Genomic DNA, 17,599 nt, shown 5'->3' with positions numbered 1-17,599 from the left:
ACACCATGTAACTCATAACTTTACCCATTCCTTATGCTCCATGGATTTTAACCTCCATGGAGTATCCATGGGTCACCCCATGGACTTAGTCCAACATAAGGAATCTTGGATCACAAGCCCACATATATAAGAATGAATGATTTACACAATCAACCCATATATTTAATTAGTCTCCTTTTGATCACTTAATTAATTCCAAATTAATTCTTGATCAATACTAATTAAATAACCTTATTAATATATTAGAACTTATAATATATTAACCAACCTTAAGTGTTATTTCTCTCATTATAGTCTATCCAAATGCATGATGCCATGCAACCCAAATGGACCATGCCGGGTCGGGTCAAGTCTTACCAATTATAGTTATGGACTTAGACATTAATCCAACAGTCTCCCACTTGGATAAGTCTAAAACTATTATTGTGTATGACTTCAGGAACCGATCAGCAATCGTAGCTCTCAAAAGCTTCTGTCGAACTCTGACCTTGTCGATGAACTCTGACCTTTGTCAATGACTTGTCCATTAGATAAGGGATCATATATTCCTCCATTCTAGATATCATATGGACTGAGACATGGATTATCAATCATTCTCTCTGTCCATTTGTTGTTTCCCGATTTCCGATTCATGATGACTGACTGATTGAACAAATCAAATCAGTCCTGGCTTGGCCAAGCACTCACATGTATCATCTTTAAATCATCGAGGGGCCCACAGATATCGCTTTTATCCCGAAGGTAAAAGGAATGGATAAACTTCGACTCATATGGCTTGTTCTACTACTTGTTGAATCATACACAAAGGCACGTTTTATAACATCGAGTTACCGAATGCGTTTTCGTGCAATCAATGTACAACCAACTCATAGTAACAACTCATATCTCTAGGTTTGAAGAATATAAGATATTATCGTCTCATGATCACTCGTGATAAAATCCATGAAGTGATTCAAATGAGCGCGGGTTGAATCCAATACTCAGAACTTATGAGCACTCATGAGTGTTGTAGCACCACTTTGTCCACCAACTTGGACCTCTACAAACCAACCCATGACAGTCTTGATTCATATCTACTTCCAACATATGACCGACTGTGGATGGTTTGAATAACTTAATCATTCAGGAAGAGCGACTTAGTTATTCTGGAAGTCAAAACATGCAAAGTGAAACACAAGAATAAATGAATCAAATATGGTATCAAACCCTATGAATATAAATAAACACTTTTATTTATCACTATACTGATTACTCATTATTCATTGTTTCGGTTTTATCAACTTTATACTTGAATTAAAAACACTAGTTGTCCCATGCTCCAAGCATGTACACTATGTTTTTCTTAAACAATAGCTTTGCCATACACCAAGTATGCACTCTATGTTTGTCTATGATCCTTACTTTGTGAAATAAACCAATTGAACATAATTTCAATGATTCTAATTTCACACTCCCAAATCCTTATCGAAAAATGTGAGAATTTCAAATTCTTATCATTTATCGAAATCTGTTTAGATTTTAAACTTATAAATGAATATGTACAAAGTCACAAAGACTTGTCAACAGTCATTATAAGGTATTCCAATGGAGATCAACTCCATGGAAACTAAGTCTCATATTCAAAGTACATTGCTTTGGACATGCTTCTTGCATTAAGTTTTCTAATCTTACACAGATAACTTCCACCTATGGAGACAACTCCATATTCTCATTTTGACTATCACTTCTGAATAAGAGATGCCTCTTTTTAGAATATGTCAATATGGTCCTTCTAAAATTAGCACTATACTTCCAACTGTCCCTGAGCAACCAATCTTTGGTAAACCTCAGATTGTCCTCGACAATTGCTTAATCATTTTAGTCATATCCAATACTAGACCTTTTCCCTTCTTAATGCCTCTGGGCATTTGGAAAAATTTAGAAATGACAAATATTATAGCACATGCAATCGATCCTGTACCCAAAGCAAATGGTACACGATTCATGATGTCTCACATAAAGACATGATTCTAGACCGGTCTTTTGCTACAATATTTTTATTTGCCATGTTTTCAAAATTTGACTATGAAGAGGGATGCCGTAATCATAATCGAATTTTGAGAACGCAATATATAGAATTTCCTTAAGTTGAACCAATCCAACATGAAATTCATATATATATTCTTGACTAAAGATGATTAAGGTCTCAATCTAAGCCTTTAGAACTGAAATGAAGTATATCCTCTCCCTTAATTATAGCAAAACAACTTTTCCAATCCCTGCAGCCTCACGAATTGAAACTTTTGTTTTCTATAATTAACATTGCTAACTTGCAACACTAACAATAATTATCATGCTCCCACTAACATGATGATTATTAGCATAACACTTATGCTCCCACTAGCTTTGACATGTACTCAGAAATCAGCTGGACTTCTAGAAATCAATACTTTATTGACTTCCTTACCAAAGTTTAGATTTCTGATACGAGATGCTTTGATAAAACTTTATCAAAATCATACACCTTTCCTTAGATAGCATGCATGTGTGTCTAAACAATTTCAGAACTATGAAAAGAGATGCCGTAATCATAGTCTCAATTGTTTAGACCTTTTGCCATCTGCTTCAAATCTACTTGGTGGAAGTGTTTCCTCACCATCATTTTCATGAATCGGAGAGAAACCTTATGACCCTTAGATTTTATGGTGTATGTGTTCTTATCCATGTGAATCGTCAAAACCATAGTCACAAGACAAGGATAATGACAAATCCAAACTCATATGGACTGAACTTATGCAATCTTAACTTCTTGCCACCTGGCAGTACAGGGCCTGCCATTGCTTCCAAGTTGTTATGCAACCAATTGAGAACTTTCAGAACTCCTATGCAAAGCCAACTTTAACTGGAATGGGCACAGAATATGTCAACATGATAGGTTATAAACCTCAAGTCGTGTGCTAGTGAAGAACCTCAGGTTTTATTCTTGATTAGTTTTTGAAATTCTTTTTAGGATCTTTAAGACTCCCACTGTCCTCTTGACATATAAGACTATCTTGCCAAATATTCAAGAGATAGTGCGGATTCTTTATCAAGACAAACACTTCACACAATTGGCCTTAGTTGGTCTTTGTTTAATCCAAAACATCACAACTTACCAACTTCAAATGTACAAGAGTAGGACACTTTTACTCTTACATTTGACAAGTGTTATAAACCTTTCCTTAAGATATATCACTCAACTTATAGTCTTGGAGTATGACTCTAAGACTTGTTTTGAAACGAAGTATGACTCATCTTCTTGATTTAACCATTTCAACAATTCATGACTTCCTCTTCTTAGTCATAAGAATGCACTAAGATGACCTTTAGAGGACTAATTGTGATATGATTTCTAAATCATTAAGATGATCACAAACATGATACTAAAGTACTCTCCCATCTTTTCAGATTTGAGAAACTTTTATCTGTCTGCCTAATTTGATTCTTCCCATTCGTTCTGCCGTACATTGAGACTTTTCCAATGTTTCAGAATTATACTTAAACTTGTAAGTATAACCATATTTACTAAAATTTAGTAAATCATGACGAATAGTCTTAACGAGCTTTGTGGTGGACTTGACCAGTACACAAAAATGTGTACTCGATCCCTTTAGTCCTTAACTTGACTCACACATCCATGCGAACAAGTCTTAATTTTCCAATGCTTGAAAGTTCTCATTCATCATACTATTCAACTTGCATGATTCCAAGTTTCTATCCAACTGAAGCCTTGGGAATGAGAATCTTTCCTTATTTGGTAAATTATGACACTACCACAAACGAAAGAATCAAGTCCTTTTTTTTCAAATATTGCTATCAATGGAATCATATAAACAACCATTTTTCACAAATGCCACTTGTAAGGATATTTAAAATAAATATAAAATTAAAAACTTTTATTTTATTTCAAAACTTTGCGGAAAAAACTTATCCTTATAGTGCAAATGCATACGGAAAAACTTGTTGTTATCTATTCCTAAGCAATATATCATAACTCCTAAGTAACAGCTTCAAAATTCTGATGCGATCGAAATCCACCTACGCGATCAGAATCAACATATACTTCCTTTAAGCTTTCTCTCTATTCTTTGATTCTTAAAACATCAACATGTGACCCAGTCACATCATGTAATGAGGATCTTAGAATAGAAACTTAATAGAGTTAGATAATGGGCTCTACCTGAAGTAGAGTCAGACTTATTGACTTTAACATCCTTAGGTAAACTTGGCAGCTTTGCAATCAACGCCCCTTCCTTTGGCAAAATAAACATATGGACCCTTTGGTAATGGGACTATCTCAGACTTAGCCTTTCTCCTTACCATTTGGTCAACCGGGTTGACTATGGCCAATCCCTTTCCATTGGGAAGAGAATGCTTTTTCTGGATTTCCAGTGTCACCATTGTCACTGTCCATAAAGTTTTTGGGAAGTTGATCTTCTAATCAAATTTGCTTTACTATCGTTCCAAATCATTGCTGATTCAGCAGCACCAAGCAAATAGATATGATCATTAAGGTTCATGTCATAGTCTGTTTCATAGTAGTCCCAAAGGAACTCACTATGTGACTTAGAAAGTGATTGAACATCCAACTTTCTCAAGACTTTGACACCCAACTCTCCCAGCTTGTCAATATGTGACTTCATCTCTAAGATGTGATCACACATAGACCTTGCTTCCCATTAGGGCTTGAGTGACCTTGAACTTGTGGGTTAGGGAGAATAATTGGAGGAGGTGGAGGAAGTAAAGTTCCAAGAGATTTGGGAAGATCATAGATGTCTGAACTAGACATCTTTTGGGAGATATTCAAGATAGTTGATCTAAAGTCCTTAATATAACACCCAATATGAAATATTAAGGCTAGGATCCAACAACCTATTTATAACTGGAAGAGGGATGCCGTAATCCGAGTTATAAAATAGTTGAAGGTAGGTAAATGACGATTTACCAATTTCCACCATGAAAAACGAAATAATGTAATTAGGTTTTTAATTGGATTTGAAACTCCTAGATCTTTTGAGATTCATTGAACTTTTCAATGGCATGTTTCAATCTCGAGTGTGCCCTTCAGGTTTTGTGACTGGGATGCCGAGGATCACAAAACAAGGTGTGAAGTAACCATGCAAATATACTTGGTACCCTTAATATTTACCCCTCAATCGATGTGCCGGTTAACCACACGAGCTCCACCGATACTATGATAAATATTAAGTTACCCTTTGCCTACTTTGTTAAATCCAGGTTAGTGTGCCGGTTAACCACACACGCTCCACTAAAGGTTTAAACAAAGTGCAAAGTGTAATTTCATGGATTAGCACCTTATTCACATTTTCCTAAGTAACTAAGATTGGGAATTTATAAGGGTTTAGTTACTTAGTATTTATCATTAATACTTTTAATGAAGGGAGAATTATAGTCTTTGTCCTACCTGTTCGGCTAACGACCCTCCACCAGTCAAGGAAGCGGTGGGTGAGAGTGGACACCCATTAAACTGCCATTTTATAGGCAGTAACCTTATACCCCCCTTATAGACCGGCTTCGTGAATGAGGCCTACTAACGGTAAGACTGACTTGCTCTTATACATATATTTATTATTAACTTATAATACTATAAAGTATAAGGGTTGGATTTTAACTTTTAAAATTCTAAGGGCTAACTTGGAATTAAAGTATTCATGGGGAAAACTTTACAAATTCCAAAACTTGAGGGCAAGTTTTGAAAATATTCAAAACTAATTAATTCCATAACTTATGTGTTTAAAGTAGTTTTAATTAAAAAAAAACTCTTCAAGTTCCATAACTCGAGGACAAGTTATGGAAGACTTTAAACTAATAAAAGAATGTAACTTTTCTTTATTTTTGTAACTTATGGAACTAATTAAGGTTACACATTTTATCATTTAATGAAGTGACTCTTGAACCTCCATAACTTGAGGACAAGTTATGGAGTCATAAAACCATTTAATGAGGACAAGACTCTTCATTTTTGTAACCATTGCCAACTTTTTATGAGTTTTATGAAACTTAAATGTGACTTTTCATATAACTTGAGGACAAGTTACAAAAACACATTTTAGAATCAACTCTTAGATTAAAATGGATTGAAAACACATAATCAATTAACTTTTCTATTAATCTAATAAACTCATATGAACAAAGATAATTCACATCAAATTTTTTTTTTCAAGTAATTAACATAACTTTTAAACTAATACAATTCGATTTTTCAGCTAATTTTGCAAGTATAACAAGAAAACAAGCCTTGTCTCTGATACCACTGATGGGTTTTGCGCATTCTAACACTCCTAAGTGTACATGCAACCCTAAATACCTTGGATCTATGTTTTCTCTATTATACATGCAATTATGAACTTTCCAAGGTATTACCCTATCTAGCATACAATACTTGATACTTGGGTAATCAAATGGATAAAATACATACCTTTGTTTGATGTAGCTTGTCTCCATGAAGCTTGAGTGCCTAGTGCCCCAAGTGTGACACCTCAAATGGTTCACACAACACCAAATGCACATGGAATGACTTGAGAGAAATGGAACACTCCTTGAAATCGTCTAGCCCTCATATTCACACATTAGTCCACGATTTCTTGAGCCATGGGATTCTTTTATATGGTGGCTATTAGGGTTACACCATGTAACTCATAACTTTACCCATTCCTTATGCTCCATGGATTTTAACCTCCATGGAGTATCCATGGGTCACCCCATGGACTTAGTCCAACATAAGGAATCTTGGATCACAAGCCCACATATATAAGAATGAATGATTTACACAATCAACCCATATATTTAATTAGTCTCCTTTTGATCACTTAATTAATTCCAAATTAATTCTTGATCAATACTAATTAAATAACTTTATTAATATATTAGAACTTATAATATATTAACCAACCTTAAGTGTTATTTCTCTCATTATAGTCTATCCAAATGCATGATGTCATGCAACCCAAATGGACCATGCCGAGTCGGGTCAAGTCTTACCAGTTATAGTTATGGACTTAGACATTAATCCAACAATTCTTGATTATGTTATTTGTGAAATGTCGAGGATTTGCCAAATAAAGGAAGATTCTCATCGCCCAAGTTTTAATTGGACAGAAACTTGGAATCATACAACTTGGTTGCGTGATGAATGAGAAACTTCATATTTTGGAAATTAGACTAATTCTTTGGCAAAGTGTCAAGAGAAGGACCAGGAGATGGAGTACACTAGGTTGTCGTTGATCAAGTCCATCACAAGAGTGATAAAGATATTCGTCATCATTTACTAAAGTTTATTAAATATGATTATACTTATAAGATTAAGTATAATTCTGAGTTGATTGAAAGAGTTTCAATAAATAGCAGAACGAATAAGAAGAATCAAGTAGGCAGAAAGATAAAAGTTTCTGTATTCTAAGAAGAAGGGAGAGTACCTTTTATTGTGTTTTATGATAAGTCTTAATGATTAAGAACCATATCTCAATTGATCCTCTAAGTGAGTCTTAGTGCAATTGCATGTCTAAGAAGAGGAATCGAGAATTGTAGAAATGGTTAAATCAAGAAGTCAATCATACTTCGTTCCAATATCAAGTCTTAGAGTCAAGATTCTGACATGAGTAACAAGTCTTAAGTAGGTTTATAACACTCGATAAATGTGGAATTTGGAAAAGTTTTCTTATTCTTGCACATTTGAAATTGGTAAGTTGTGATGTCTTGGATAAGACAAAGACCAACCAGGACCAATTGTGTGAAGTGTTAAACTTGACAAAAGGCTACACTAACTCTTGAATATTTGTTTGTCAAGAAATGTTTCTTGACAAGAGAATCTTATATGTCAAGAAGTCAGTGGGAGTCTTAATGGTCTTGAAAAGTTTTCAAGAACAAATCAAGAGTAAACCTAGTTGATCATCACTAGCACACCACTTGAGGTTTAAAGCCTATCGTGGATGACATACTCTTTTTCTGTGCCATTCTAGTTGAGTTAATTATGCATGTGAATTCTATGAGTTCTCATTTGAATGCATAAAGACAAAGCACCTTGATCAATGGAAAGTACATTGATATGAAAGGGTGAGTTGCTTGGAAGACATGGTGGGCATTCATGTTACCATGAGGCAAGAAATCAAGATTGAACAAGTTCAGTCCATATGGTTTTGGATTTGTGGCAAACTTTCGTTTTGACAAATTCACATGGATAGGAACACATACATCATAAAATCTAAGTGTCAGAAAGTTTTCCTCCTTCATGAAAATGATTGTGAGGAAATGCTTTCACTAAGAGAGATTTTAAGAAGATAGTAATTGTGAAAATTGTATTCTCAAATTCGATTATGATTACGACATCCCTTTTCATAGTTCGAATTGTGAGATTTGGCAATTGATCTGAACATTTGGGACTTAGTAACATAAATTCTGAATTGTTTAGACACACATGTGAGCTATCTAAGGCAAAGGTGTATGAGCTTAAAAAGCTTAGATAAAGGCTTATCAAAGCATTAGGTATTAGAAATATGAACTTAAGGAATTCAATAAGCATTGTTTTCTAGAAGGTCAATTGTTTTCTGAATACATGTCAAAGCTAGTGGGAGCATAATGTTGGATATAATGTCTAAGTCCATAACTATATTTGGTATGTACTTGACCCGACCCGGCATGGTCCATTTGGGTTGCACTTCACCCGAACAATTTATGGATAATCGTTTGAGAATAGTATAAGTTATGATTTATTAATATATTATAAGTCCTAATATATTAATATAAAATCATATTATTTAATTAGTATTGATCTATAATTAATCTAGAATTAATTTAGAGATCAAAAGTATGACTAATTAAATATGGGCTCTTGTATTTATATAGTGTGGGCTAATGCTTATTTGGAATGGGCTAGGCTTGCATGGAAAGTCCATGGATACTCCATGGAGAATTAACCCATGGATCTCATGGAAATGAAAAGACATGGGTATTAGGGTTTACATGAATGTAACCCTAATCCACCACACTATATAAAGGAGGCTTTGGTTCTTGAAATTGGACGAGTTGATGTGTGTAAACTAAGAGGGCCGATTTCAAGAAGTTTGTGACTATTCTCTCAAGTTTCCAAGTTTGTGGTGATTTGTGACTTCCATTTGAGGCATCCACATTATTGGTGCTAGGCTCTCAAACTCCAAGCAATCAACTACTACTACAAGGTAAGTAATTCTACTAGTTTTATTTGATTCAAGTACCCCATGCCATGCTAGTTAGGATAAGAACCTTGGAAAAATAATTATTTGCATGTATCTTAGTCAAACATAGATCCAAGGTTTCTAGGGTTGCATGTACACCATAGGAGTGTTAGAATGCTGAAAACCCATCAGTGGTATCAGAGCCAGGTTTGTTTATTTGATACTTGATGCAAAAAAAAAAAAAAACTTGAAAATCGAAGTTTTGTTCAAAAGCTCGTATCAAAATTTCAAGTTTTGTATATGTACTTACAATTCTTGAAATTTTTGATATGAACATTCATAAACATATGAGTTTAGAAGATCATAGAAATTATGTGCTAATAATTGATTAGATTAATTCTTGATCTTTATGTGTTTTAATGGAGTCCATAACTAGTTCTTAAGTTATGGATAACCAAAAGTCACATTTATAAACAACCATTAAAAGAACACATAGGTTACAAAAAATGAAGAGTCTTCATTTTTAATAACCATTAACTCATAATTTATGAGAAATGAAAAGTTTTGAAAGTTTACAAAACTTGCCCTCAAGTTTTGGAACATGTAAAGTCATATTAAAAACTTTAGTTCCAACCCCTAGAATTTTAAAAGTTAAAATTCAACCCTTATACTTTATAATATTATAAGTTTAATAATATTTATATATGTATAAGATCAAGTCGTCTTACCGCTAGTACGCCTCATTCACGAATCCGGTCTATAAGGGGGGTATAAGGTTGTTGCCTATAAAATGGCAACTTAATGGGTGTCCACTCTCACCCACCGCTTCCTTGATCGGTGGAGGGTCGTTAGCCGAACGGGTAGGACAAGGACTTATAAATTCTCATTAAAAGTATAATGATAATACTAAAGTAACTAAACTTTATTGAATTCCCAATCTTAGTTATTTTAGGAAAATGTGAATAAGGTGCTAATCCATGAAATTACACTTTACACTTTGTTTAAGTCGTTAGTGGAGCGTGTGTGGTTAACCGGCACACTAACTTGAACTTAACAAGGTAGGTAAAGGGTGACATAATGTTTATCATAGTATCGATGGAGCGTGTGTGGTTAACCGGCACATCGATTGAGGGGTAATACATTAAGGGCACCAAGTAATTTGCATGGTTACTTCACACCTTGTTTTGTGATCCTTGGCATCCCAGTCACAAAACTTGAAGGGCACACTCGAGATTGAAACATGCCATTGAAGAAAGTTCAATGAATCTCAAAGAATCTAGGAGTTTCTAAACCAATTAAAACCTAATTAAATATTTTGTTTTTCATGGTGGAAATTGGTGAATCGTCATTCACCTACCTTCAAATATCTTATAGCTTAGATTACGGCATCCCTCTTCTAAGTTATAAAATATTGTGTTGGGTCCTAGCCTTAATATTACATTTGGGTGTTTTGTTAAGGACTATCTCTATATCTAATCTAATCTATTCCCTCTTCTTTTCAGATGTCTTCCAATAACAATGCTTCTGGCTCAAACCCTACTAGCTCCTTCTCTCTCATGAATCTTTGTGGGAGAGTCATCTTTGATGGGTCCAACTTTACAGATTGGATCAGAAACATCAGGATGGTCACTCGGTATAAGAACAAAGAATATGTTCTCGACAAGGAGCTGAAGGTACCCGAGCCAACTGCTACTCCTGAAGAGCTTGCTGAATATGAGGTACATGAAAGAGATGCTACAAAAGTGGCATGCATCATGATGGCCACCATGACAGCCGAGCTCCAAAAGTCCTATGAGGACTATTATCCTTTTGAGATGCACTAGGACTTGATGGACCGCTACCATCAAAGTGCTCGTCAAAAGCGATATGAAATAATCTCCTCCATGATAACAACCCGAATGAAGGATGGTGAACCCATCACGGGCCACATGCAGAAAATGCAAAGGTATGTGGACCGTTTACTGAAGCTGAATGTGAACTTCCCTGAGGAGTTAGCAATAGACATCATTTTGCACTCCTTGCCATCGTGTTATGATCAATTCCGCATGACATATCACATGAACAAGGAAGAAGTCACCCTTAGCAAACTTCAAGGACTCTTGAAGACCGCCGAAAGTGGTCTAAAGGGTAAGTTGGTTGTTACTACTCCTACTCCATCTCCAACTGCGGCCAATGTCTTGGCAATCGGGCATGGCAAAGGGAAGAAGAGAAAGAACCCTTCTAAGGGTACCAAGGGTAAGACCCTTGAAGGCTCCTCTTCAAGCAAAATCGAGAAAGGTTTTGTCACTCCTTCTGCTAACCCTAATGAGGCTGAATGCTTCTATTGTCATGAAAAGTCGCACTGGAAGCGAAACTGCCCAAAGTACCAGCAAGATTTGAAGGATGGGAAAGTAAAACCCAACCATGCAGGTATATACACTATATTGTCTAATAACTCACCTCATTCTAAGTCTTGGGTCCTTGATACAGGTTGTGGTATTCACATATGTTGTGATTTGCAGGGACTAAAAAAAAGTGAGAATGTGGAGCAGGGAAAGATAAACTTGATCATGGGAAACAGGAAAGCTTCACCTGTCACCAAGATAGGAGTTTATTCCTTAGTGCTAAATAGTGGGTTTACATTAGATTTGAATAAATGTTATTATTCGCCAGAAATGGCAAGAAATGTTATTTCCTTTCATGCATTGTATAAACAAGGTTTTACCTTTTATTTTGATAATAATAATGGTAGTATTGATGCTTTCTTTAATAATGTTCTTTATTTTAAAGCATTACCTTGTGATGGCCTGTATGAAACTGTATCTGTTGTAGATAGTCTAGGAAATAATGTATTGTGTATTAACTCTTCCACTAGCTTAGATAAAGCATCCTTATGTCATTGTCGTCTTGGACATGTAAGCAAGAAACGCATAGGCCAACTCCAAAAGGATGGAGTCATGGAGTCATTTGACCTAAAGTCAGATGATAGTTGTGAATCTTGTTTGCTTGGTAAAATGACAAAGTCACCTTTTACTGGCACTTGTGCTAGGGGTGAAGGTTTGTTGGACCTCATACACACGGATGTGTGTGGACCCTTTAGAACCGCCATAAGAGATGCTAATCGGTTCTATGTGACTTTTGCTGATGATTTTAGTAGATATGGATATGTCTACCTAATCAAGCATAAGTCAGAAACCTTTGAGAAATTCAAAGAGTTTAAGCAAGAAGTGGAGAATCAGTTGGGCAGGAACATTAAGATGCTTCGATCCGATCGTGGTGGTGAGTATCTTAGTACTGAGTTCCTTGACTATCTTAAGGAATGTGGGATTGTCTCACAATTGACACCTCCGAGGACACCACAGTTGAATGGTGTAGCTGAGAGGCACAATCGGACCTTGTTGGACATGGTTCGTTCCATGATGAGTCGAGCTTTGCTACCAATCTCATTTTGGGGGTATGCCTTAGAGACTGCCGCCCATATCCTTAATTTAGTCCCTACAAAGAAGGTTGCCAAAACACCTCACGAGGAGTGGACTAGAAAAGTTCCCAATCTACACCACATCAAGATTTGGGGTTGCGAGGCTTTCGTGAGACGCGAGACTCGCGATAAGCTTGAACCCCGAAGCGAAAGGTGTATTTTCATCGGCTACCCACAGAAATCCTTTGGTTACATCTTCTACAGACCCAATGATAATGTGGTCTTTGTAGCAAGAAGAGGATTCTTTCGAGAGAGAGAATTCATGAGCCAAGGAGATAGTGGGAGGCAAATTGACCTTGAGGAAATTCAAGAGTCAAGTGGTGAAGGAACCTCAAACCCTAGCACTCAACCTGAGGAGGAAACTCCTGTTGAGCAGACTGAAGAATCTATACCTCTGAGGCGTTCCACCAGAGTTAGGACTGCACCTGAGCATTATTATGGTTTCCATATTACTGCAGAAGGTGAGACACTTATCAGTGATAACACACTGGCAAATCTGGATGAGCCTAACAGCTACACGGAAGCCATGGCAGGCCCTGAGGCTGCTAAATGGAAAGAGGCTATGGATAGCGAGATACAGTCCATGTATGACAATCAAGTTTGGAACTTGGTTGACAATGTACCAGATCGTAAGATAGTTGGGTGCAAATGGATCTTCAAGAAGAAGACCGACATGGATGGTAATGTACACACTTATAAGGCACGACTGGTTGCAAAGGGTTATTCTCAAACTCCGGGAGTTGATTATGATGAGACCTTTTCACCAGTGGCCAAGATTAACTCTATTAGGGTTCTGTTAGCCATTGCTGCATTTCATGATTATGAAATATGGCAAATGGATGTCAAAACTGCTTTCCTTAATGGAAAGTTGGCTGAAGATGTTTACATGGTTCAACCAGAGGGTTTTGTCAGTACAGAGTACCCCAGTAGAGTGTGTAAGCTCGAGAAATCCATTTATGGATTAAAACAGGCACCTCGCAGATGGAATCTTTACTTTGATGAGAAAGTCAAAGAATTTGGCTTTTCAAGGAGTGAAGATGAATCTTGTGTCTATATCAAGGCTAGTGGGAGTATAGTCAGCTTTTTGGTACTGTATGTGGATGACATACTACTCATAAGGATAAGGATTTTGAGAAACAGGAGTAAAAGACAAATTGGACTTAGTCAAAGCACCTATGTGGACAAAGTGTTGAAAAGGTTCAACATGCATAACTCCAAGAAAGGAGAGTTACCCATCCAGAGTAACGCCAGATTGAGTAAGACACAAAGCCCTAGTACTGAGGCTGAGATAGCATAAATGAGTCGAATACCTTATGCTTCAGCTGTAGGATCGATTATGTATGCTATGACGTGTACTCGACCTGATGTAGCCTTTGCTTTGAGCATGGTTAGCAGGTATCAGGGGAACCCTGGCAAGGCACACTGGACTGCGGTAAAGAATATCCTCAAGTACCTACGGAGGACTAAGGACTGGGTCCTTACCCTCGGTGGCAGTGAGGACTTGAGAGTTGTAGGGTACAGTGATGCTAGCTTTCAGACTGACAGGGATAATTTCCGCTCTCAGTCGGGCTGGTTCTTTACTCTAAACGGAGGGGCAATTACTTGGAAAAGTTCCAAGCAGGAGACAGTGGCTGATTCCACTTGTGAATCAGAGTATATAGCAGCAAGCGAGGCAGCAAAGGAGGCTATATGGCTAAAGAACTTCATCGGAGACCTTGGAGTTGTACCAGCTATAAAGGAGCCAATGGAGATTTTCTGTGACAGCAATAGTGCGGATGCCTTATCCAAGGAACCAAGAGATCATGGGAGATCCAGAAACATTGACAGAAAATATCACTTCATCAGACATCGAATAGAAGAAGGAATCCTCGTGGCAAAGAGGGTATCATCGGATGAGAACCCAGCAGATCCCCTCACGAAGGGACTGACTCGGGCTAAGCATCTCCAGCATGCTCGGAGCATATGGCTGAAGGATAATATTAGTTTTAGTTGTTAGATAATCTTGAAATTTGTAAAATGTAATTGACATTTGATGATAAATAAAAGCTGTTATTTATGAGTAAAGTGTTGCTATCTCTTGTCAATCGTTTACTATTATTTCTTTTTGCATGTTTTGACTTCCAGAATAATTATGTTATGGTTTATATCATATTATTCAAACTCTCCACAGTCGGTCATATGTTGGAAGTAGATATGAATCAAGACTGTCATGGGTTGGCTTGTAGAGGTCTAAGATGTTAGACAAAGCGGGGCTACAGCACTCATGAGTGCTCATAAGTTCTGATTATTGGATTCAATCCACGCTCACTTGTATCACTTCATGGAATTTATCTCGAGTGATCGTGAGACGGTAATATCATATAAGTCTTCAAACCTAAAGATATGATTTGTTGCCTATGAGTTGGTTATGTATTGATTGTACGAAAACGCATTGGTAACTCGATGTTATAAACTGTGCCTTTGTGTGTAGTTCAAGTCCACCACAAGAGTGATAAAGATATTCGTCATCATTTACTAAAGTTTAGTAAATATGATTATACTTATAAGATTAAGTATAATTCTGAGTTGATTGAAAGAGTTTCAATCAATAGCAGAACGAATAAGAAGAATCAAGTAGGCAGAAAGATAAAAGTTTCTCTATTCTAAGAAGAAGGGAGAGTACCTTTTATTGTGTTTTATGATAAGTCTTAATGATTAAGAACCATATCTCAATTGATCCTCTAAGTGAGTCTTAGTGCAATTGCATGTCTAAGAAGAGGAATCGAGAATTGTAGAAATGGTTAAATCAAGAAGTCAATCATACTTCGTTCCAATATCAAGTCTTAGAGTCAAGATTCTGACATGAGTAACAAGTCTTAAGTAGGTTTATAACACTCGATAAATGTGGAATTTGGAAAAGTTTTCTTATTCTTGCACATTTGAAATTGGTAAGTTGTGATGTCTTGGATAAGACAAAGACCAACCAGGACCAATTGTGTGAAGTGTTAAACTTGACAAAAGGCTACACTAACTCTTGAATATTTGTTTGTCAAGAAATGTTTCTTGACAAGAGAATCTTATATGTCAAGAAGTCAGTGGGAGTCTTAATGGTCTTGAAAAGTTTTCAAGAACAAATCAAGAGTAAACCTAGTTGATCATCACTAGCACACCACTTGAGGTTTAAAGCCTATCGTGGATGACATACTCTTTTTATGTGACATTCCAGTTGAGTTAATTATGCGTGTGAATTCTATGAGTTCTCATTTGAATGCATAAAGAGAAAGCACCTTGATCAATGGAAAGTACATTGATATGAAAGGGTGAGTTGCTTGGAAGACATGGTGGGCATTCATGTTACCATGAGGCAAGAAATCAAGATTGAACAAGTTCAGTCCATATGGTTTTGGATTTGTGGCAAACTTTCGTTTTGACAAATTCACATGGATAGGAACACATACATCATAAAATCTAAGTGTCATAAAGTTTTCCTCCTTCATGAAAATGATTGTGAGGAAATGCTTTCACTAAGAGAGATTTTAAGAAGATAGCAATTGTGAAAATTGTATTCTCAAATTCGATTATGATTACGGCATCCCTTTTCATAGTTCGAATTGTGAGATTTGGCAATTGATCTGAACATTTGGGACTTAGTAACATAAATTCTGAATTGTTTAGACACACATGTGAGCTATCTAAGGCAAAGGTGTATGAGCTTAAAAAGCTTAGATAAAGGCTTATCAAAGCATTAGGTATTAGAAATATGAACTTAAGGAATTCAATAAGCATTGTTTTCTAGAAGGTCAATTGTTTTCTGAATACATGTCAAAGCTAGTGGGAGCATAATGTTGGATATAGTGTCTAAGTCCATAACTATATTTGGTATGTACTTGACCCGACCCGGCATGGTCCATTTGGGTTGCACTTCACCCGAACAATTTATGGATAATCGTTTGTGAATAGTATAAGTTATGATTTATTAATATATTATAAGTCCTAATATATTAATATAAAATCATATTATTTAATTAGTATTGATCTATAATTAATCTAGAATTAATTTAGAGATCAAAAGTATGACTAATTAAATATGGGCTCTTGTATTTATATAGTGTGGGCTAATGCTTATTTGGAATGGGCTAGGCTTGCATGGAAAGTCAATGGATACTCCATGGAGCATTAACCCATGGATCTCATGGAAATGAAAAGACATGGGTATTAGGGTTTACATGAATGTAACCCTAATCCACCACACTATATAAAGGAGGCTTTGGTTCTTGAAATTGGACGAGTTGATGTGTGTAAACTAAGAGGGCCGATTTCAAGAAGTTTGTGACTATTCTCTCAAGTTTCCAAGTTTGTGGTGATTTGTGACTTCCATTTGAGGCATCCACATTATTGGTGCTAGGCTCTCAAACTCCAAGCAATCAACTACTACTACAAGGTAAGTAATTCTACTAGTTTTATTTGATTCAAGTACCCCATGCCATGCTAGTTAGGATAAGAACCTTGGAAAAATAATTATTTGCATGTATCTTAGTCAAACATAGATCCAAGGTTTCTAGGGTTGCATGTACACCATAGGAGTGTTAGAATGTTGAAAACCCATCACATAAGTGTTATGCTGGTAAGAAAATAATCATCATGTTAGTGGGAGCATGATTATTATGGTAAGTATTGCAAGTTAGCAATATTAATTATAGAAAACAAAGATTCACTTTGCAAAGTTGCAAGGGTTGAAAAGTTGTTTTGCTATAATTAAGGGAGAGAATATTATACTTCGTTTCAAAATTCTAAAGCTTAGATCGAGAAATGTTAATAAATTTAGTCAAGGATACATAGTGCATTCTCAAAATTCGATTAAGATTACGGTATTCCTCTTCATAGTTCGAATTGTGGGAACAGGGCACATAAAATATTATGGCAGAAGGATGATGAAGTATCATGTCTTTATGTGAGACATTATGCATCGTGTCCA

The sequence above is a fragment of the Lactuca virosa genome, chromosome 7, assembly GCF_052849685.1.
Source record: "Lactuca virosa cultivar CGN04683 chromosome 7, Lactuca_virosa_CGN04683_v6, whole genome shotgun sequence".
Lineage (NCBI taxonomy): Eukaryota > Viridiplantae > Streptophyta > Magnoliopsida > Asterales > Asteraceae > Lactuca > Lactuca virosa.
The sequence above is the reverse complement of the archived record's forward strand: the minus strand, read 5'-3'. Positions refer to the sequence as shown.